At 37.3% G+C, this 25243-nt stretch overlaps 1 pseudogene; it reads left to right on the top strand.

Annotated features, from left to right (window-relative positions):
- Window positions 1-24977, top strand: part of LOC100355186 (rRNA-processing protein FCF1 homolog pseudogene) — a 124148-nt pseudogene extending 99171 nt beyond the window's left edge.
- The last annotated feature ends 266 nt before the right edge of the window (window positions 24978-25243 follow it).

Here is a 25243-nt window from a genome sequence, read left to right as displayed (position 1 = left end):
ATCCAAGGAGAATGAAAAACCAGGTGACGCCATTCCTGTCAACGCAGTAGACAACCCACTGCACCTACTGCAGATCATGAGAGAGGTCACCTTACACACAGGGCCCAAAGCTTCAAATGTTCCCAACCCAAATGCCATTTGACTAAAAAGATCCCAAGCTAGAACTACCCCAAATAAACCTACTGCAGTTATAGACCCATGAGAAACAAGAATAAATTGTTATTTTAAGCCAGCAAATTTTGGTGAGGTTTGTATGTAGCAAGATAACTAGAACAGTAAGCAACTTATTTTTGAAGGTAAAATTCTAAGAAGCTCCACAGACAGACAACTTGAAAGAACATCTTTGATCTTCTGCCTTATGTTTGTCATAAGTAGCATATTACTTCTTAGTGTTTCAGGTGAAATTTTCTATTTCTTAAACAGGAGCTCTGAATTAGGTTTTTCTTCCTCATTTGTCATTGCTATCCATTTTACTTTCATCTATTGTCATTTTCAAAAGTTGATTTGCTGTACTGTTATTTCAAGTTGGTTTTTATTTGTATTTCAGAATAGCATTAAATATACCTGAGATTAATGCAGTGTTGAACTTATACAAATCTTAGAAATAAACTTTAGACATTGCTGGGTGAGGGTGAACCATGACAAGAGTAGAAAGCTGGGCAGAAGTGCTACTCTTTGCCAGATCATGGAGAGTAGTACAATCACCGTCAGCTGCTTCTTGGAGTTGTTATTAAACTATGGTTCTCAAACTTGAGTGTGCCTCCTAACCACCTGGAGATCTAGTGGCATACAGATTGTGGCACTGGTCTAAGATTCTGTACTTATTATAAGCTTCCTGTTACGACCTAACAAAGTGAGGAGCAAGACTCTAAGATGTTTCAGTTTTCTCTTAATACCATTTTCTTCTCAGTTTTCTTTCGCCACCACTCTCTATCACTTCCATTGTCTCTCTCTTCACATGATCCCAGCAACTGAACGCTCCAGAAAAAAGACCCATCGAGGAAAGACGTGCTTTATGCCAAAGCTGCGGCTCGCTCTCTGCTGTAGTGACCCCTCTCTTTTCCAGGGCTCCTCCACTATCTCCCTGCGTCCATGGTTTCCATTCTAACATTTACTCTCATCACAATAAAAATCACCTATTTTGAACCTGAACTAGACAGGGACATTTAAAAATTTATTTTCAAGATGTACTGGCTGTACCATTGTGAAGAAAATCTGACAAATGCTATGTTGTGGTACTAGGTTACCTGGGTTTGGGTGCCTCTATTCACAAATGAGGTTTTCTCTCTATCTGTATCAATTATTCTCATTCTCTCATTCTCTCAATCTCTTCCAGTAGTATCTGGATCAAGCCATCATCACATGCCTAAAAGAGGGCCCCCCCCCCCCTTACCAGAAGACCTAACTCTGCTCTTAATGATGTCCAGTCTTTCTAGCTCACTTCCAATTCTCTTAAAATACAGATAAGGTTTGGATATGTGGCTTTCAGGACTCTGAATAATCAGACTCTGGATCGTCATTTCTTCCTACTGCCCTCCATCCTTTAGCTAGAGCTACTCTGTGTATTTTAAACCTTTGTAACACACGTTGTTTCTCCATCCAAAGGTTCTTTGGTAGGTAGTACTCTGTGCTCAGATTTGCATTCCTCCCTTCCACCTAAACCTAACTTGAGCCATTTTTTTTTCTACACTTCAAAGCTCACTCTGCCAAGGAAGCTTTCCCTATACACTACACACAATGTGGTTTTTCTATTATAATCTCTTAGCACTCCATTCTTTCTAAAGACAGCATAGCTCAAATTTTATATTTATGAAAGTAGTTCTTTTCTACTAGAGTGGATCATCCAGGGGATTATCTTTGCTTTCATATATAGTAGTTTCCCCAACAGCACGGTGCCTAGATCAAAAACGTCTTTCACTATATGCTTGTTGAAGGAATGGCATGAATACACTCTAGGTTATTCACCCTAATGTGCCGCTATCACCACATTTACTTTCACCTGCTCCATCCTTCTGTTTTATCTTTTCTGGCCTTCTAGGTATCTTCTTCCCATTTTACTGTAAATGAGTGGCCGATGTTTAGCGATAGCTTAGAATGGGATACTCGAGGAAATTTTCCACCTGTCTAATTTTAAATTCTTTCACTGACTGGTTTTGTCTTTGAGAAAACTTACTATCTTAAAGCTCCACTTATCTGGATCTGGGTCTCCAGCTTTCTCCCAAGTCTACTCTGTATTATTCTCCTGTAATTCCCTTTATAACCCAGGTTACAACCCAACTAATAAGAATCTGCTGATGTCTGTGGTCCTGGCACTGCAAATAATCACACCAATTTCAACATTGCTGGGAACTTAAATTCAGTGCTTTCTAAATGGGAAACAGAGAAAGATTACTATCTTCAGGCTGGAAGATTCTTTTTTTTTTTTTCCATTTGGGAGGAAATGAATGGGCAATAAACCCACACTATTGAGAAGTCTTAAAAAGAAACCAATGCCAAAAAGCCTAAATTCTCCATGCAGCATAATGATGCCCTGTTTCTTTCCTCATTTGTGAGCTGAAGACTATCAACAATTGGTCAGCAGGATGCTTCTAGCCTTGGGCTTTTCTCTCTCTGGGTCTTTCTTGCCAGGAAAAGCCAGGAAAATATTCCTGATCAAGCATTTATAGTTCATATAAATTTCACCTCAAGCAATCGAAGAGGAGCCTGCATTTACAAGCTGAATTTAGGCAGAGCTGAGGAAGAGGTGAGGAACTTTATTTTTTTCAGCTAACAATTCTTTCAAGTAAACACTCCGTCACAACAGGACTGTATCCGGCCTTCACAAACCCTATGCACCTGGCTGTACATCTCATTCTAATTTTGCACATTTCAGATCTGCCACCCACCTGACAACACGGTAGGCATCATATATTTAAGAATAGCACTTGAGGCTAAAAAAGCAATCACATTCAAGGTCAGTTGAATTGTGAAAAGACTATTGTGTGAAGAAGTTAAGGTGATATTGTCCTGATGCCTGCCAAAAAAGATTTCTGTTTTCAGACAGAATTATTGGCCTCATTGCTATAAAGATATAAATTTAGGATCAAATTTTCAAAATGTAAAAAGACATACAAATTATCAAAAGGTTACTTTTGATAAGAGATTTCCATCTTGATGAGTGTGGCAAGAGACCCCCACCTTTATAGATTCTCTCTCTTTCTCATATATTTAAGGATACATATGTTGATATAGGTTCTGATATATAAATATCATACATTGATATATTTGGATTTATATAGTTATATTGAATATATGTACATGCCTGAATATTTAGAGCCCAGACAAGAAAGTGTAGTAATTTAGAGTGAAAAGAATTTTCAAAATCCAAGGGTTATAAACTTGATTAGTACTAATAAACATTTTATTTCTCAATTTCTGATATTTGTATAAGAATGTGGATTTGCACATTCTATACACTTCCTATAATCTAGAAAGGAAAACCAGTAATAAACAACAATAAATACTAATGTATTGAAACTGTTTCTAGTAGTACAAACTACAAAGAAACTTAATCATATCATTATAGACATAAAATGCTAAGCAATAAATGCTAAGCATAATGAATCAATCTAGTGTATAAAGTGTATTCTTTCAAGCTACAGTAACATTATATGGTGACATAAGAATAACACAAAATTCAAAATGAACTCTTTTCTAATAAATTAGTTGGAATGCCATAGAAAAACTAGACATACTGATTTCCAGTGACCCTGAGAAGGGGAATGCCTTGTGTTGAGTTAAATAGAATGATGAAATAGAGTAATACACAGAAATACTGAGAAAAGTATATTCAGAAGTACAATCAGAAAAGTATAATCAGAAGGATATTAATCTTAATATGGTCAACCCAGGCTTAGAGTGGTATTACATGTTATAGTTCCATACTTTCATATTAGATGCTCTCACTTATGAATATTAAATGTGGTAAATAAAAAGATTTGAGAAATGATGAAAAGAACTGGGAATACATCTATGAAAAAGGTCAAAGTGAAAAAAGGTAGCTGAAGAGCAAAGTAGGGAGCTCCAGTCACAGCTTTGTTGAGGTGTTTGGCAATATCTCACCTGAGGACTACTTTTAATTGTAAACTGAGGACTGTGTGACAGGGCTCTCCGTCTAGGTAGGGATGTGGGGTGGTCTTCACCAATAACCACCCACACACAAGCTAAAAGACAGATATGCTGGTGCAGAAGGGAGACTCCAAGGAAAATGTACTCCTTTGACTGTGGCTTTTTGTCCAAGAGAAACAAGAGGGTTCTCCTTAAAAACCTGTGATTAAGCACTTATTCACAATGTTTGTTGTCCTAATTTTTCTACCTGCATTTTTCCCCGAATTGGTAGCTTTCCCTGATTCTCACTAGTGACAAATACAAATGTTTAGAGAAATGAACCATCAACTAACAAATTACATAATTCACACTTTGTGTCTCAAGAAACTCATGGTCACATTGTGTACTGACAGATAAGCTAGGCAGAAATGACAGCAGTTTAAGGTCTAAACAAAGACCTTAAAAAAGATCAAATGGTTGAGTTAGAACTGAAAAGTGCTTTATCAAAGCACCAGACCAACTGAAAGAAGAGTGGGCTGATAGTTAGTGCCAACAATTTTTTTTTTTTTGACAGGCAGAGTGGATAGTGAAAGAGAGATAAAGAGAAAGGTCTTCCTTTTTGCCGTTGGTTCACCCTCCAGTGGCGGGTGCACCGCGCTGATCCGAAGGCAGGAGCCAGGTGCCTCTCCTGGTCTCCCATGGGGTGCAGGGCCCTAGCACTTGGGCCATCCTCCACTGCCTTCCCGGGCCATAGCAGAGAGCTGGCCTGGAAGAGGGGCAACCAGGAAAAAATCTGGCGCCCCGACAGGGACTAGAACCCAGTGTGCTGGTGCTGCTAGGTGGAGGACTAGCCTATTGAGCCACGGCGCCGGCCCCCAACAATTCTTGTTGTATGTGCTCTCATAGCATGAAAAGATGCCACTTGTGGCTGCACCATCCCATATCCGAGTGTCTTGGTTCTAGGGCCAGCTCTGGTTATGATGTAGCCTCCTATTAATGCATAGCCTAGAAAGAAACAGGCAAATGCTCAAGTAATTGGGTCCCAGCCATCCATGCTGGAGAATTTGATGAGCTCCCAGCTCCTCAGTTTTGTCACACCCAGCCCTAGCTGCTGCAGGCATTAAGAAGAGTGAACAAGAGAATGGAAAATATCTCTCTGTCTCACCTTCACTCCCTCTTGGCCACTTTGCCCTTCAAATAAATATAAATAAATAATAAGAGCAATAAGAGATGTATACCACATATATAATATCATCCTGTACTAGTGATTACTTATATAAGTTTTTGTTCATGACAAAAAAAAAAAAAAAAAACCTGCAGCTAGTCTATTTGGCCTTTCTTGTGAAACATTTTTATCTACGTGGTGGACAGAGATAAAGAAAGTGTGCTTATCACATTCTCAGGTGACCTCAGAAAGGAAGGGTAAGTTATTATGACAGCTGACAGAACCAAGATTCTGAAGAGGCTCAACAAGCAGGAAGGACAGTAAAAAATCACCATTATAAAAATTTATAGGAATACATTTAAATGCTATGATTATATTAAGTAAACTGAAGCATCTCTCACAGGAAAGAACAGCCAGAGAAGCCTATGCCTAATATCAGTTTATTGTTTTAAATTTGGTCATTTTATATAAGTTCAGTAATTCAGCACATTTGAATGATGATTTAAAGTTTCTAGTCTATAAATGACTGGAAGATAGCATGGAATGGAATGGTTTCCATGCTCCTAGTCCAGGTTCCATTCACCTGTCTTATTCTTTTACTCCCCAAATTTCTTTCTTTCTTTCTTTATTTGACAGGCAGAGACAGAAAGACACACAGACATTCAGAGGGAGCTCTCATCCACTGATTTATTCCCCAAATGCCCACAATGGGTAGAGCAGAAACTGGGAGCTGAGAATTCAGTCCAGGTATCACATTTGAGTGACAGGGAACAGTGTCATGAGGTCTGCAATAGCAGGAAGCTGGAATCTAGGGTGGAGCTCAGACTCAAAGCCAGGCAGTCTGATTACTGGATGTGGGCGTCACAGCCTGTGTCTTAACTGGTAAGTAAACTGCTGCCTCTCCAGTCTTAACAGCTTCCAGAATTACTGTTTTGCAAAACCCCTCCTCCCTCAACGACTATTATCAGTCATATGGTTTAGATTGGAGCCACCTTCAATTCTAGGTTCATGTCAATCAGCATGTCCCATTAGCTCTAAAGTAACTAGTTCAGCCACAGACAATTATCTTAAATAGGCTGATGTGACACGCATATATGTTAAGTTTTGCAGGATGGAAAAAATCATTTTCTCCATCATAACTTTCTATTAGTAAAGGAGGCTGTTTCTTCATGGGAGATATCATGTCAAAATACAAAACCTAGATTCTGCCATGTGACTGAAAGCTCATCCAGCAATGCTGCTGGTGTGCGACTTCCAGTCTGGTGGCGAAGCCAGCCAACATCACCAGTGTGAGAACAGAGAAAGGACACGCTGCTTCACTTGAGCTGCTGAATCTAGCTCTTCTGAAATCATTCTTATTTTCATTCTTCTCAGTATGTGAGCCAATTCATTATATTTGTTTTTAAGCCAGAGAGAGCTAAGTTTTCTATCATGGGCAACCCACGAGTCACAACCTACAGAGACAGAGACTAGGTGTTAATGATTTATTTATTTACATCTGCAAGTACATGGTAGATACCACTAAATTTTTATTAAATGATTAGATCAAAAAATAGACCTAGTGTTTAATAAAAATCTAGTGAAAGTTCAAGTTCAATGTATATAAATATATGGAAATACAGTAAAGAAACAGCCTCACTGTATTGTACACTCAGACTATAGTCCATTTTTGTGTTTAATTCAGGGCATTACATGCAACAGCACTAGACAAAGTGAAAAAAATGTTTGAATTTATCTTCTGTCCTTTATGAGCTATAAGACAGTTGTCTATTATCTACATTACTAATTTTAATCTTCATGTTTCAGAAAGTTTCTAAAATCATTTTGTCATCTTCATTTTACCAATATATGGACTATACAGTGAGAATTATACAGTGGTGAAAAGGGTATAGGTTAAACTTTCCTGAAAATAAAACAGAAATTGAACAACTTCTCCCATTGAAAACAACTAAAATTACTGGATAAAATTACTTTTGTTAAAAAAAGAGGTTTGTTTATTTCTTGTAAAGGGAGACTTGAGAGAAAGAGAGAGAGACAGAGTTGAGAGAGAAAGAGAAAACAGAGAGAGAGAGAGAAAACAGAGAGAGAGAGTTCTTCCTTCTGCTGGCTCAATCCCCAAATGGCTGCAATGGCTGGGGCTAGACCTAACCAAAGCCAAGAGCCAGGAGCTTCTTTGGGTCTCCCATACAGGTACAGGAACCCAAATACCTGGACCATCCTCCACTGCTCTCCCAGACACATCAGCAGGGAGCTGGATCAGAAGTAGAATGGGGCCAGCGCTGTGGCTTAGCAGGTAAAGCCGCCGCCTACAGTGCTGGCATCCCATATGAGCACCAGTTCGAGTCCTGGCTGCTCCACTTCCATTCCGGCTCTCTGCTATGGCCTGGGAAAGCAGCAGCAGATGGCCCAAGTGCTTGGTTGGGTCCCTGCACCCGCGTGGGAGACCCGGAAGAAAATTCTGGCTCCTGGCTTCAGATCAGTGCAGCTCCGGCCATTGTGGCCAGTTAGGGAGTGAACCAGCGAATGGAAGACCTCTCTCTCTCTCACTCTCTCTCTCTCGCTCTCTCTCTCTTTCTTTCTTTCTCTCTGCCTCTCCTTCTCTGTGTAACTCTTTCAGATAAATAATAAAATAAATCTTAAAAAAAAGTGGATCATCCAGGAATCAAACTGGTGCCCATATGAGATGCCAGCACCACAGGCGGTTGCTTTATCCACCACGCCACAGTGCTGGCTCTGATAAATTACTTTTAATCTGCTAAAACGAATACATTACAAGATTTCTTGATCTAAATAAATATAAATGTAAGGTACTGAATGAAAAGTAAACAAATATTTTTCTCTGAAGTGTTTATCAAACAGATGAAACAGAAAGTTTTTAAAGTCTATTGTCATTGAGGGGAAATAAAATTTTTAGATAAAATCACGGTTGAAAAGGCAGGAAAACCAATTACAAATGACCAAACATCAATGTTGGGCATGTCCTCCACAAATGCCTATATCTACAACACAAATATATATAATGTAAAAGAATAATTTTCTGCAATTCCATTGTTAGCAAATAAAAACCTGTTTAATAATTGTAAATCTGATAACCCTGATTCAAATAGTTTATTGATTCTTTTGGATATTCTAGAGAAATCATCATTTTAAGGTAATTACCATTTGGTTTTTTGCTTTACAGTACATTTAGAATTTATTTTTTCATCTATTACTGTCAGGCTAGACCTTCCAAAAAACTGCTCAAGTGAATGCTAGCGAAGGTACTCTTGATTTGTTCCAACGTTTAGAGAGTCTTTCTGCACTGAAGTAACAAAGAAAAAACAGACAAGAAATTTTAAAAGGGGTAAAACGGAATCATAAAAAAAAATTCAGGGATTGGCATTTTGGCAGAGTATGTTAATTAGTGGCCTGAGATGCTAGCATCCTACACTAGAGCGATAGTTGGAGTTCTGGCTTCTCTATCTCATATTTTTTTCCTTAAAGATTTATCTATTTATTTGAAAGGGAGAATTACAGAAGGAGAGGAAGAGGGAAGGAGAGAGAGAGAGAGAGAGAGAGAGAGAGAGAGAGAGATTTCTTCCAGCCCCTGGTTTACTCCCCAAATTGTTTCAACAGCTAGGGCTGAGCCAGGCCAAACCAGGATCCAGGAGCTTCTTCTGGGTCTCCCACATGAATGCAGGGGCCCAGATACTTGGGTCATCTTCTACCACTTTCCCAGGTACATTAACAGATTGGATTGGAAGTGGAGCACCTGGGTCTTGAACTGGCACCCACATGAGGCAGGTAGTGGCTTAACCCACTAGACCACAACACTGGGCCCTGGCTGCTCTATTTCTAATCCAGCTTCCTTCCATGTGCCTAGGAAGGCCCCTGAAAACAGCCCAAGTGTTTGGGCCCTTGTCACCCATGTGAGAGACCTGAATAGAGTTTCCAGCTCTGGCATTGGCTAGACCCCAATAAAGATGTTGCAGCCATTTGAGGAGTGAACCAGTGAAGCGAAGGGAAGATTTATCTCTCTTTCTCTGTCTCTGCTTCTGCTTCTTTCTCTCTTTTTCTCTCTGCCCTCTCTCTGTCATGCTCTGCCTTTCAAATAAATAAGTAAATATGTGTTTGAAAACAATTCAGAAAGACTTAAGGAGAAAAGGGGACAAAGCAGATGAGACTATTAGAAATACTAAATATGCTAATAATTACATTGAGAATAAATAATACATATGTCCTCAATGAAAATGCAAATTATTATCAGACTAAATAAAATATCAGACTAGATAAAATAGTAAGAGGCTGCCTACCAGCAATACACCTTAAACATAAAAACACAGCTGTGTGAAGCTCAGAGAAAATTGATTCAGACCAACTAACTACCAAAGATAATAAGTTGGTTAAAAAAAAGTGATAAACTCTGGCCTCAGAATCAGCCCTTAAGGCATGCGGATCCAGCTGAAAAGCCCATGAGAGTATTTCAGGCATGGAAAGCCAAGACACTCTGGCAAAACAAACAAACAAACAAACAAAAAACAAAAAACAAAATCCACCTAAATGAAAGATCTGTGCGAGTGAGATCCCAGTGGAAAGAACAGGTCATCAAAGAAGGAGGTACCTTTCTCTGAAGAGAGGAGACAACTTCCACTTTGACTACGACCTAGTCTAAATATGATCAGAGTCTGTAAACTCAAAAAGCTTCTACAGCCTTGGCAACTCATGACAAGAGGCTAGGATGATTACTGATGCCATAAACAAGAGTGTCAATTTGTTAAGTCAACAACAGAAACCACTGTGCCTTTACTCCTCATGTGGGATCTCTGTCCTTAATGTGCTATACATTGTGATTTAATGCTATAACTAGTACTCAAACAGTATTTTTCACTTTATGTTTCTGTGTGGGAGCAAACTGTTGAAACCTTTACTTAATATATGCTAAACTGATCTGTATATAAAGAGAATTGAAAATGAATCTTGATGTGAATGGAAGGGGAGAGGGAGCAGGAAAGGGGAGAGTTGTGGGTGGGAGGGATGTTATGGGGGGGAGCCATTGTAATCCATAAGCCGTACTTTGGAAATTTATATTCATTAAATAAAAGTAAAAAAAAAAGTGATAAAGATAATTGAAAATGAATCTTGATGAAGAATGGGATGGGAGAGGGAGTGGGAGATGGGATGGTTGCAGGTAGGAGGGAGGTTATGGGGGGAAAAAGCCGCTATAATCCAAAAGTTGTACTTTGGAAATTTATATTTATTAAATAAAAGTTAAAAATAAATAAACAAATAAAATACTAAAAAAAGTGATAAAGGGCTTGATTCATCAGAAAGAGACAACAATCCCAACTGCTTATGCATTTAACAATGAAGCTTCAAAATCTAAGGAGTAGAAACTTATTTTTATCCTGAGATAAAAATGCTAAGCTTGGCACAGGTGTTGTGGCACAGAGAGTTAAGCTGCCACTTGGGATGCTGGCATCCCACACTGGAGTGATTCAGTTTCCTGTTCATGCACCTGGGAGGCAGCGGATGATGATTCGAGTACTCAAACTCCTGCCACCCGTATGGGACACGCAGGTGCCTTTCCTGGCTCTGGGGATCCATATGACCAAGTCCTAGATAAGCAGGTATTGGAGGAGTGAACCAGCCAACAGAAGATTTCTATCTCTCTCTGTCACTCTGCTTTTTAAATAAACAAAAAGAAATACATAAACTTAAACAAGAAGTAATAAAGAAGCTGAATGGATATATCTACTAAATAAATTCAAGTGGTGATTAATAATCTTCCCACAAAGACAATGCTGGATCTTCACAGGTTATGCATATAGAATATTTAAGGGAGAATAACACCACATCTACAAAACAAAAAGAAAAACAAACAAAAATAACAACTCTTTCAGAATATTTTATGAAAAGGAGTATTTGCAACTCATCCTATGAGGCTAGCCTCACCTTGATAAAAATCTGATAGGCAGTAAACAAGGAAAGTAAATGGTAGACCATTATTCCTCATGAATGTAGATGCTTACTTTTCTATATAATTTTAATAAATCTAATAATATATAAACAAGAATACTTATTATATCAAGTGGAGATTTCCTACAAACTGGTTTAGCATTCAAAAGTAGCATAATTCACTGTGTTAATAAACTGAGAAAAATGTATAATTGTTTTTAACAAATATGGAGCATTCCTTTGAGAAAATCCATTGTCCACTCTTAATAAAAACTCTGAGCACACATGAAATAGTGGGGCACTTTCCAACCTGGGAAAGGTAATCTGGAAAACCTGTAGCTGACATCACACTTAAAACTGACAGACTGAACACTTTTCCTGTCATGTGAAAACCAATGGAAGAATACCCACCTTTCCCCCTCTATTCCATATTCAATATGTGCTGTAAATGCTAGCCCCATAAATTAGTACTGACAAGGACATAGAAGGCAAACAAACAAGAAGTTAATTTATTAGTGCTAATAATAAAAAGAAATGAAATTTGTAAACCTTTTATAACTTTTAACATTGTAGCCCAATTATATAAATTATTACATACTTGAATGTGTTTGAACTTACCACCATGTACTCCCTAGAGTATCCCATAGAGCACACAGAAAATGATTTTAAGATTTAATTAACTGATGGTAATTCCCTTGAAAGAGAATGACATTGAGTGAATCAGAATTTAGGCAATATTCCTGACTTTGGGGCAGTTTCATTAATTCTGATCGATTCAATACCATTTTCTAATCAAAACAGGTTTAACGTGCCAAAGCAAGGCTCTGGTACAGAAAATGGGCTTAGTAAGCCATAATTACCAGCCTGGGGGAGTGTGGTGATATGCCATGATATTGGATACAAATAGGAAGAATATGGAAAAAGACCCTTCTTACAGGTACTTCTGCAATTTTCAAAAAAAAAAAAAAAAAAAAGAGAGGCCAGAGCTGTGGCATAGCGGGTAAAGCCACTGCCTGCAGTGCCAGCATCCCATATGGCTGCTGGTTCCAGTCCCGGATGCTCCACTTTTAATCTGGCTCTCTGCTATGGTCTGGGAAAGCAGGAGAAGATGGCCCAAGTCCTTGGGACCCTGCCCTCATGTGGGAGACCTGGAAGAAGCTCCTGGCTCCTGGTTTGGATCGGCACAGCTCAGGCCCATTGCAGCCAATTAGGGAGTGAACCATCGGATAGAAGACCTCTCTGTCTCTCTCTTTCTCTCTCTGCCACTCCTTCTCTCTCTATGTAACTCTGACTTTCAAATAAATAAATAAATCTTTAAAAAAATATAATGAACAGGAACATGAATCCAAACATGCAGTTCATTTTTGAGCAAAGATGATTAAAGAATGATAAATATATGGCCATAACTTGTTATTAATGCAATACATTTTCACAACTCCTTACTCACAATTCCAAAATCTAAAAATTTCTGAAAACCCAAGTTTTTATCCAGAATTCACTAGGAAGTAAAACTTGTCCTGACAGTAACTTATTTGGCAAAATTTCCGTATTTGGATTGCAATTTATCAATTCTAGCTCACTAATTGTGAATGTTCATCCATTTCAGTGGAGAAATAGTAATTTTAATATAGAGCCCTGCCCCAGACTTCACTGCAGACATAAGGTAACATTCAGTGATGTAAAAAATGAAATATCTTTTAAAAGTCCATGAAATCTGAAATCTAGTATACCTAACTGTGACTTCATTGTATATTATTGTAAAGTTCTATCTACAGTGTTGAAAATAATTGGATATAAATTGATATCTATTTTATGTTACAAGTCAAATATAACTGCTTAATAATATCACAAAGACATTTTTACAGAAAAAATATGTCTTCTAAATCCAGTCAGCAACATGTAATAAGTCTGTTCTAACAGTTTGTGGGATTTATTTATGACTTTTCCCCAACTTTTCAAACAAATCTACAATGTTTTTCAAATATTTAGCCATTTATCATTTATGTACATGTGAATAAATGGGTATACATAAATACATCCAAATTTGTTCCTATGACAAGAACTAAAATTGTGTATGTCTACAGGTGCCGAATAGGTAGCAAGAATCAATGAAGTTACATAATCTGTCTAGGTATTCCCTTCTTTATCCCTGTCAGACAGAAAAATCATAGTTTGAAACCAAGTGGCATTTGCAAACCACCATGACAAAATTTAAATTAAAAGATTAACTAATAAAATTAATTTTAATAACATTTATATAATTCATAGTAGAAAATATTTGATTTCAACACAGAATCAACTAAAATTATTCAATTAGCCACAATTCAAATGTTCAAGTATTCTACAGGGCTAGTGGTTACCATATTGGGAGGCATAGTTCTAGATACACTACCAATGTGCCATTAAACGTGTTGTAATGGTTTTTGTTCTCCTAATAGATTATGCCTTACTCCATTTACATTTTCCACTTCTATATTTCTCTATACCTTAAGAACAACTGAAATTCTTTGATTATGTATACCTAGCCAAATATCTCATTATTGGGGAAAGACTAGGAAACAGCAGGACCTGCAGGGAATTTTGTTTTCCACTCTCAATCTATTAGGCTACCTACTTGTAGACTCTTGTCTATCAATTCCATGTTAAAAAGCACATCCAGTTCTGCCACATTTCTCTATTTTCAAGAAAAGTGAGAAATTGGAAATCACCAGACTTATAAACACTGACTTTTGTATGTAAGCAATATCTCCATTACACATAACAGTGACTATCTATGTGTCACTCGCCTGACATTGAGGTCATGGATTTTTGAATAATGTAGGAAGTTACTGCAAACAAAAAGAAGGTAACATACAGAAATGCCAAGATCTACCTATATTTAAATCTCAGGATTGTGAACACTCTTGGAATAAAATCGCCTTTCCTTCTGTGTGTGAATAACTTAAAATCTCAAAACTGCAAGAGAACACCCATATATAACTTCTTGTGCTTAAAATTGCAACAAAGTATCTTTTTTCTCATAGTCTGGATTTTGCTACATAAATTGGTGTCCCTCTTAATTAAACATTTCAAAATCACAGCATTCACTTATATTCTCCTAAAACTTCCTTTTCAGGCTAAGTCTTCTTATTTTTATCTGTTGTCCTAAAAAGTAAGAGCAAGCCTGAATATGTCTAGTACCTTGGATGTATAACTGGCTTTCTATTCTATCTTTCAGCGAAACAGCATAGACACATATTTCTTCATGAATATGTACCAGGCAATAAACATTATTATATGTAAGCAGGGCAAAGGTGAGATTATGTTTTTGACACCACTATCATTCCTTCTCATCTCTGGGGAAAGCAGGAGTTATGCAAGCACACAGCTGAATAACAATCCACAGCATTTATTCCAGAGAGTCCTAGACTAACTCACAGCACTGTCACCTGAATCCTCCTTACTATTTCTTCTTAAACTAGCATAGAGTGTTTTGCTCAAAATCTACATAAAGTATTTCATATTATCTTTTAATCTAGACATTAAGTGATACGTGTGACCAAGGAATAGGGCAGCATGCAGTTCAGAAAAGAACAACACAGAGATGATTTCATTGTCCCTTAGTCTCAACATGCATTATCCTTGTTAGATCTCTTGATTTTGTCATGGAAAATTTTTAATGTTTTAACATGCTCCTAGAGTTATCTCCTCTGATAAAAAGACATTGATTGCGAAACATGATGATTCAATCATTTGTTGGCATTTGCTTTGTGTTATTTGTGATAGATATAAGCCCATTCTCCCTATTTTAGTGAATCAAGAAAACCTTTAAATTGGGATGGGTCCAAATACTAACAATAATAATATTAAAAACAACAAAATTAACAACAACCAAAATCCCTAGAAACAAATCTTGCAGTTTTGGTTGTCCCCTATATAACAAGAAGTGGAGTGAGAGGACGTATTGATTTAAAGCAATAACTCAGAATTAGCCACCTTGAAGATAGCTCTATCTCACAGCTCTGCCATCTTTAGCCGGTTAGGTTTTTCTTCATATTTGACAGTACTTGCTTCTCTGCTAGACTTTATTTCTCCAACAAGAAGAATGGAAAGGGGGAAATCTGTAACAGCAGTAACTATATTTAAAGAATCATGATCTGCCTCCAGTGCAACACCCCTTGTTCAACAGTCCTTTGCTTGTAACCTTTGGTCCATTACCAAATTCCATAATACCCAAAGGGTAAAGAAGTGTGGAAAACAGAAAGGAAACAGAGAGTTGAGAAAACTTGTTCAGTGAACAAAACTTCCATGTTTCTCAACTTTATTTAACATTGCAGTTATTGCCAAGTTATTAGTACTGATCTCTAGTTGCAGACCAATGCTATATGTAAGTTGTATTACACAGTTATGTGCTACATAATGACATTTCGGTTCACTGTGATGCACATATTCTAAAGTGGAGCCATAGGATTATATTGCCTAGAGATGTTGACACCATGCTAGTGTGTGCATACACAGCCGAGGAAGTTTCAGCAATTAAATCACCTAATAGCACATTTCTTAAAGCATGTTGTCATTGTTCAGTAACACGTGACTGCATTTAATTATATGTTAGTTGGCATTCCATTCATATAACTGAAGGTATGTGATGGTTAATTTTATGTGCCAACTTAGCTAGGTTACAGAATCTATTTGTGATCACTTTTCTAGTTGTCACTGTAAAGATGCTTTATAGACTCAAAATTCCACCAATGTCTCTGCTGTGTATACTGCCTGCAACCTCATGCTATAAGTGTTAGACTGGTCAGGCCCCTTACAATCACAGGAGCCAATTTGTTAAACAAAACTGGTTAAAAGACCTTTCTCTTTTAACAAGTATAGTGACAACGCATATTAGCCTAGAGCAAAAACTCAGCATTATCCTCTACCAAGCTAGCTCAGCAATTCGTACATCCAGATCTTATCGGTTCTGTTTCTCTGGAGATTCCTCATTGATAAAAGATATAGATTCAGTCACACAAATTAGGTCAAGTTCCTCTATGTGAAATATAAAAATCTGTCAGGTGCCAAATAACTCTGACATAGGTAAACAATTTTACCTTGCAATGACTTAACCATTACATCTGCAATAGTGCTGCAGACAGCACCCAATACTTAAGAACCTATTACTATTGTAATAATAAGAAATAATAATAAGAAATAATAAGAAATAATAATAAAAGAAAGTTCCCAGAAGCAAATGCATTTATATAATAAGTTATTAAATTAGTTATTATACTTAATGGAATTAGAACAACGATGGGCACATAATAAGTGCTATATAAAAGTTCTTCATCTTCTCATTATTACAATTATCATCAGAGTCACTGGAAAGCATGAAGCATATTGACACTGAGATGATTAAAAAAAGGGACACCTTCATTCCTGAGCTGCTTGGCATATGTTTTAAGGCAATAAACCATCAACTCCACTAATGGAACGAATAGGTTAAGTTTCCCATGTTGCCTGAATTACTTCCCCCAGAAAATTAAATTTTCTCAATAGTAAACCTAATTTTATCTCAAGTAACTAGAAAATCTTAATTAGTGACACAAAAGCCATGTTAAAATTAGTTAGATCGGAAATAAATACATCATTATACTAAAATAAACAAATTGAAATGCTACTGTAGTTTAGTTGATATTCCACATGCAACATTTTGATAAAAATAAGATAGGAATGGGCAATTTCAAAAGGAAAGAATCTACATCAATCATATAAATTAAATTGATTAACTTTCATACTTAATCAATCACAGCCATGAATCTTACACAATCTAGCGGTGACCTCAGTTACTTTGTTTAATCATGCACACCAATATCAGTGCAATGCTTGGTTTTTCCAATTAAAACAACTTTGCAATTAGATCTAATTAACGTGTTCCAATTAAATAGGTTAAATGCAGCAGTATTCAATATATTTAAGCCCCTTACTTTTCTCTTGGTGAAAAGGTTCTCTAAAATTGTTTGGATACATAATCCTTTTGGTACCACAGCTCAACAAAAGAAGTAAGAAAAGGTCAACAGCTTGGCTCAGAAATAACATAAGCCAGATTTGGTGAAGAACAAGCATCTCAAATTTCTCAATTATCTCTCAGATCATCATGTAAGCCCTTCATGATAGCCCCATTAACATTTGCCAACAAAAGTCTTAGTTAAAGGAATATTTGCCCTTTTTGCAAAAGAGATATCCTTTCTTGGAGCCACGCAGTTTTAAAGTTGTCCTTTGCAATTCACCCACAAAAGAAACAGAATTTATTGGAAATAGGAACCAGCAAACATATCTTCTGGCCTTGGGTTAAGGTAATACACAGTAAATCTCCTTTCCAAAGCCTCCTAAAGGGAGAAATAAAGGTAAATAAATTTTTCTTTTCAAGGCTTTGATTCATAAAATTTTGAGTTTAGAATCTCCACGCTCACCTAACCAGAGATTCTGCTTTGATTAGTATATTGGAATGAGTATCAGTAAGTCCCCTTTAAGAATCCACCACTCACTGGAAATCACCAGTTTCCCAGAAGTGTGGCCAAGTAAAACTTGACTCTTAGATGCCTCTGGGGGATAACAAAATCCCAACACAGCACTGCCTTTCATTCCCAATGCAAATACATGACAGCTGTTAAAAAAAACCCTGTCTTTAGAGTCAGATTGCTCTTTTATATGTGCATTTTGCTATTAAAGTTCTTCAAAATTTTCTGTTCTCTCTAATTTAATGTAAAGGAAAAGATAGGTGATCACAGCCTTCATAAGCCGTTTTATTTTATCAGGAAACTAACTTGTTAATTGATTTATTTAAGAGGAAGAGAGGAGCAAAGAAGAGGGAAAGGGAGAGGAAGGGGGAGAGGGAGAGAGACGTTTCAATTTCTTTGAGTAAGCTTAGGCCAAAACTGGAAGGCAAGAACAGAGGAAAATCATTCCAGTTCCACCCGTGGGTGGCAGGAATTCAATTACTTGAGCCATCACCACTGTCTTCCAGAGTATGCATTAGAAGGGAGCTGGAATTAGGAGCAAGAACTGGGAAACAAACCCACACACTATTCAATACAGTAATAGCTATCTTAACCGAAAGAACAAATGTCAATTTCCTGGAGCACAATTTTTTTTTAATCTAAAAAATGTTATTTGAGAGGCAGAGAGAGACAGAGGACCGCCATTCACTTTTTCACTTTCCAAAGCATATAACACCTGGATGAAACTGGCACCTGAGGCTTCTCACTTGAGAGGCACGAATGCAAGCAGCGAGCCATCACCTGCTGTTACCCAGGGTGCACGTGAACAGGAAGCTGCAGTGAGGAGGGGAGTCAGGGCTCAAACATTCTGACGCAGGTTGTGGACATCCTGTTTGGTAGCTCAAGTGTTAGGAACAATGCCCGGCCATGCAAACTACTTTTTTAAATATGAAGTTTGCAAGTTTTTTCTCAATTCTTTTTCATCATCTTCACTTGCCTTGAAATTAGATACTTACTAAAAAAACCTACTTTTAAAATTATCAGTGCACAAAATATAATTCAGTAAACTGATCTTAGTTAACAGTGTAAATATTTTTCTCTATTTTCAAATTAACATACACTGCTTTATACTATATTAGCTAACGCATCCTATTGTAGATACTTATCCCAAAGATCTACTGAGCAGAACTTTTCTTGATTTTTGAAAAGGAGATTTGCACTCTCATACAATCCAAAAATTATATTTACAACTACATAGTTCTGAGTGCATCATGCTCTATACATAAACCCTGACAACATCATCTCTATAAGCTTCCTAATGATTCATTTTTAAGTCAAAACCAGTTATACATGTTGTAATCATCCCTTCAAACAAGACAGGGATCACAGTCATTTTTAACAATAATTCTTTTGGGGGAAAAATGTACTTGCTGTGCCGTAGCTGTATCAAGATGGAGACGAAGGCACTACATATAACTCAATAACAATAAAAGTTATTCCAGTAAATTATCTCAGTCTAAGATCATTTGTTAGCAAGTTTATGTAAATAAATTCCAGAAACCAAATTGAGGTAGACTTTATGGGTTCTGAAACAAAAACTGCTAAGAACATAATAGCTTCTCTTTCTCTAAAGGGTTACACGTTCATCTCCTCTAATAAGTTCCACACAATCACATGGCTGGGAGTATGAGCTCCTGAGTTAGATGGCTGTAAGCTAAACTCCAGTTTCACCACTTTCTGCTTATACAATCTTCAATAACTTATTCAACCAATTTTTGTCACAGTTCCATGATCACCTTATGGGTTTATTTTCCCAATTTTGTGTTATTCTTTGCAAAGAACTTGGAGAACTATCCTCTCGCACTAAATACTCAATGAACAAGAGCTACTATCCTCTGTTTTCATCTGCATATTCTTTCTTTTTCCCTCTTTTAATATACTTTTTATAGTGTACATATAAATTCACAGAAAAAGTGTGAAGAAAATAAAAAAAATTCCCTTATAACCACTACCACTACACATGCACATAGTCTTGTGTAGCATCAATGCAGAACATTTGTAATGACTGATGAACCTACAATGACACATCATTATTAACCAAAGTCTACAGTTTACATCAAAGTTCATTCTTGGCCGGCGCCACGGCTCAATAGGCTAATCCTCTACCTAGTGGCGCCGGCACACCAGGTTCTAGTCCCTGTGGGGGTGCCGGATTCTTTCCTGGTTGCCCCTCTTCCAGGCCAGCTCTCTGCTGTGGCCCGGGAGTGCAGTGGAGGATGGCCCAAGTGCTTGGGCCCTGCACCCCATGGGAGACCAGGAAAAGCACCTGGCTCCTGCCTTCGGATCAGCGCTGTGTGCTGGCCGCAGCGCGCCAGCCGTGGCGGCCATTGGAGGGTGAACCAACGACAAAAGGAAGACCTTTCTCTCTGTCTCTCTCTCACTATCCACTCTGCCTGTCAAAAAAAAAAAAAAAAAAGGTTTATTCTTGGTATTGCTTGGTATTGCAGGTGTTATGGGTTTTGACAAATGAGTAACGACAAGTATCCATCATTACAGTATCATTGAGAATAGTTTCATTGTCTTAAAATTCTCTGTGCTCCACCTGCTCACCTCTCATTGAAACTCCTGGCAACCACTGATATGTCTCCATAGTTTTGCCTTGTTCCTTTCATTTTCATCTAGCTTTTTCTGTCCACAATTCAATGTATCTTCTAGTTTCAAGGCTCTAGGAACATTCAAATCTAATCTCAATTCCTAGGTAACTCCAAATATGTGTTTCTTTGTTTAAAAGTCTCTATTTCAGGATGTGATTTTTTTTACCTGGCCTGTCAACAGACCACCAGGTGAATGATTACCTTCAGTTTCATTATGTGCAGACCTAAGATGAGAAAGCCAATCCAGTCTTAGGCATGTCAATAAGCACAATGAGTGAATTGGGTGCGTATGACAGAGAAGGTAGTACTGAGTAAGGATAGTACTTTAAACCACATCCAAACACAGTTACAAGTTTTAAGGAAAAACAAAATGGCATCCAAATGAAAATGATATTTGGGGAGAATTCGTAAGACAAGCAAATGTGCTCACATTCCCATAATACATTTTCTTCTTTACATACTCCCCATACACTGAAGTCTTCCTGACTTTTGAGTAGCAAATTTCTGGAATTTTGTTCCATATTCTGCAAATTAAGAGCATGGACAAAGCAATTTACATCATTTCTTCCAGCCATAAAATTCTGCAGAATTCTAATTATACAGTGTTGGTAGTTGTTCTGTATGTGTGTGATCTGATGATAAAATGCCTAACATCTAAGAATAATTGTGTGTTAATTACAGAGTTCAACCAATGGTACTAGAACAAAAAAAAAAATACTAAAATGGATTAAGTATTTCATTGTACATCAACCATCAGGACAAGAGCTGATCAAGTCACTATTTCTCATAGTGTCCATTTCACTTCAACAAGTATATAAAGAGAATCGAAAATGAATCTTGATGTGAATGGAAGGGGAGAGGGAGCAGGAAAGGGGAGGGTTGCGGGTGGGAGGGACGTTATGGGGGGGAAGCCATTGTAACCCATAAGCTGTACTTTGGAAATTTATATTCATTAAATAAAAGTTAAAAAAAGAAAAAAAATCCCTAACATCATAACTTTATTTTAATTATGGAATAAGCTTTTTACAAATGACACTGGCATTGACTGTATTTACCCACTAACCGTATCATTTCCCTCTTCCTCTCAGTTGATGTGCGTACATGTCCAGGCCCACAGTCTAACAGTGCATTTTATCTTACTGTCAAAAGTGACTTATTTAGGAAAGGGTACAGTACACATTATGATCCAATGAAATACTGAATCCAGACATCTGTGAAATTTTTAGTAAGGAAGAAGCTTATTTTCCTTTGATTTTAGATTGCTGAAGATTGAGGCCTGAACCTTCTGGAGATCACCATAGGAAGCAAGTTTGATAGTGAACCTTGGCAAATGAGCAACAGTGACAAGGCACTAAATGAGGTATAGATAGAGCCAGGAGAGAGAGATATTTTCCTAGACCTTCTTAGCTACAGTAAATAATTTCTTCTGTATTTCAGGCAATTACATTAGTGTTATCTTACTTTCAAGTATAGAAGGAAATGACTAAGCATGCTGTATAAATACTTCAAAACTTGGTTCTACCTTTCTCCTTTTCCTAGAGAAGTTTATTAAAGTTTTACCAATATTCATGTGTGTCAACTATATTTATGTGATGGAACAATCACACAGAGAAACTATTTCAAGTGACTTAAAAACACAGTAATTTGACTATAACAGCCTTTGCAATAAATAGCCCTCTAAAATGGAATTAATGAATACATTAGTTTCTCAAGATCATAGCAAATGCATGGTAATCACTACAATACAATTCTCATGTTGTGTGATATTGATACAAAGAGAATAGATTTCATGTAGTTCACTGATACAGTTCCAAGAATATAATGATGAGGATGAAGAGAAATGCAAAAAAAAAATTTAAAAATTCTCAATAATACTGTTGTTGACCATAATTTTTGTAAAGGATTCCTAAAGCTGTGTTGTTGCATGACAGGCCAAAGCAAATGAAGAATTATACTGACATCTCTTTTATTAATCAAGTTTATTATATCAGAAAGGGAAATAGAGCGATAAAGTAGTGGAGGTTAAACAAAATTCTTATAGATCTGAATTCAATTGGCATTAAGATGATATCTTTAAGAAGAAAAAAAGAAAGATATTTTAACCATGGGGGAAAACAAAACCCTGCTCTGTCCACTGAAGAGACCCAGAAACAGTGTTGAATCCTGGGGCACCCAACAGTGACACCATAGCCTTAAAATGCCATTTTTTTCTGAATAAAAATAATCTGTCCTCTTTAGAGGAAGTTGGGTTCATGTCCAGGGCTAGAAATATACTTTATGAGCTGAAAGACTTTGTCATAGCAGGAAAAAGAAGCTATAAGGAACTAAGATCATGCCAACACTTTCACTTTCTCTTTCTCTCTCTCTCTCTCCCCACCCTCTCTCTCTCTCTCACTCTCTCTCCCCCCCATTCTCTCTCTCTGTCTCCTAAACACACACACACATACACACACACACACAAATACAGAGAGAGAGAAAGAAGCCAAATGAAAAAGTCTTCCACTTGTCAAGTAGATTTCAGAGCCTCAGTATGGATAAAAAAAGCTCAGTGGACTGAATCATGTCAAATATTTATAGTCAGCTCAATGGTTTGGCTCCTGAGCTCATGTAGAATTTTAAATCCCACATTCATAAGTAAGTGGGAAGCCTAATCTAACTATGGTGTTTAGGTGGTAAGCCTACGGCGAAACCCTTCGATCACTGAGGGCATGCTTTCAGAAGGTAGTTCTCCAGAGGGGGATGGTTACAAAAGCTTATGACAGCTCCAGCCCCTCTTTCTGCTTCCTGACTCAATACGTGTCCACGCGCCACACTCCGCAGTTACCTTCATCAGATGCCAAACCAATGGGACTTGCCAGCTTTGGACTGGAACCTCAAAAACCACAAGTTAAGCAAATCTTTTATCATTATAAGGTTAATTTAACAGATATTCTATTGTAATAAGGAAAAACTAATATAGCTAGAGAGTGCTAGTGACCAATCCTTTATTTTGAAATGAGTAAACAAAGTGAAATTTTGAAGTATTATTCTGCCTTTTGTATATAAACTGTAACAGTGGCAGTGAAATAAATACATAGAAATTTCTTTTTATATAAGAATTCTAGCTCAAAAATTATATAAGTAGAATATAATCATTTTGTAGCTCACAATAAGTGGAAGAACTAGACATGGATTGTGAATGACTAAAATATCATGGAATACAAAATAGTACCGTGCTCCTGGTGAAAGAACACAGCATTCCTTGTAGAGAACTATTGTCAAAAATTAAACCTACTAATAAATCCTCTGGATCAGCACTCTGCAAGTACATTTTCTACTGTGATATAAATGTTTTGATTAATTATAATTTAAGTAGTCACATATCTGGTAGTTACTATATTGGAAAATGTATGTAACAAGTAGTTTATAGGAAAACAGGTTAGAGAAGTGTATGAAAAGTTATCAGAGAAAATGTAATCAACAAAATCAGAATGGGGGGGCTATACTAATGGAAAATAAAAGACATATCAGGAATGGTGCAGTGGTACAGTGGGTTAAAGCCCCAGTCTGCAGTGCCAGCATCCCATATGGCCACCGGTTTAAGTCCTGACTGCTCCCCTTCTGATCCAGCTCTCTGCTATCGACTGGGAAAGCAGTAGAAGATGGCCCAAGTCCTTGGGCCCCTGAGCCCACATGGGAGACCCAGAAGAAGCTCCTGGCTCCTGGCTTCAGATCAGCTCAGCTCTGGCTATTGCGGACATTCGAGGAGTGAACCAGTGAATGGAAGACCTCTCTCTCTATGGCTCTACCTCTCTCTGTAACTCTGTCTTTCAAATAAATAAAATAAATCTTTTATAAAAAAAGATATATCAATGGAGCAAAATACCTGGACTGGTTTTAGGAATTGAGCAAAGAAAATGTTTAAAACAAAACAAAAAAAAATTTAAAAAAAACCTAGAAACTTGAACTCTTGAGTAATATAAATGGTATTATGATTATTTTTAATAATATCAATACTTTAAAGAAATGAGCATTATTTACAGATGAAATCATGTGCTTTCAGCCATTCGCATTAAAATAAGAGAAAAAAAAAGAGGAAGTAGAAGAAACATGTATGTGGCAAGAACATGGGAACCACTGTGGAGCAAAAGCTTAATCTGAGGGGTCAGGGGCTTAAAACCTAAAAAGAAAGAAAAGAAAAATCCCAGTGAACTGAGTGAAAGAGAAGTCCCCCAGCACCCTTCCTGCTTATTCTTTCAATATAAACTCAACTGGGCCCAGCTTACCACACCCTGGTTGATACCCACTTCATCAACTTTTCCATTAAAGCCAAACTGGACTTAATACAATCAGTGATGAATTGTCTGTATGGCAAGTATATTCCTTATATAACTGATTGTGTAACAGTAGATACTGAGAGATTGAGAAACTGGAGCAGAACCATCAAGTGTCGCTAAGGATTGCCTAGGAGCCAAGATTTGAGTGATTATAAAGGAATCTATGGGCACAAAAAGGAATCTAAGTGGATGACTGCCTAATGCAGAGAATGACTCAGCACTAGTGTTCCATTGTAGCCACAGCTGACCTGGACCTTAAAGGAAGAATCTGCAAGATCCCTGGAGTTCCTATCATGTACATTTCCACAGATATAACATTGAGTGGATGCCAGATGACTGTGCAGCCCCTTGGTTCTAATCCTTTCAAGACAAAGTTTCCTGGCCTTCCTTCAGCCAACTTTATCCATTGCCAATTCACTAAACATGCTATAGCAGGAATTATTCTCTACACACTTTTGCTGTATTAAGAACTAAGTTTGGTTAAATATGCTCATTTTTTATGCTGCTTTGGTAAAAAAGAGGGAGTGGACATAGATAAAGAACAATTGGTAGGGCTGATGTAAGATGGCTGAAAAAAAGAGGCTCTGCACTGCATCTACCACAGAGAAGAACCAGAGCAACTTA

Source organism: Oryctolagus cuniculus, chromosome 6, assembly GCF_051225735.1.
Source record: "Oryctolagus cuniculus isolate XC-2025 breed Fujian yellow rabbit chromosome 6, ASM5122573v1, whole genome shotgun sequence".
NCBI lineage: Eukaryota > Metazoa > Chordata > Mammalia > Lagomorpha > Leporidae > Oryctolagus > Oryctolagus cuniculus.
The sequence above is the reverse complement of the archived record's forward strand: the minus strand, read 5'-3'. Positions and strand labels throughout refer to the sequence as shown.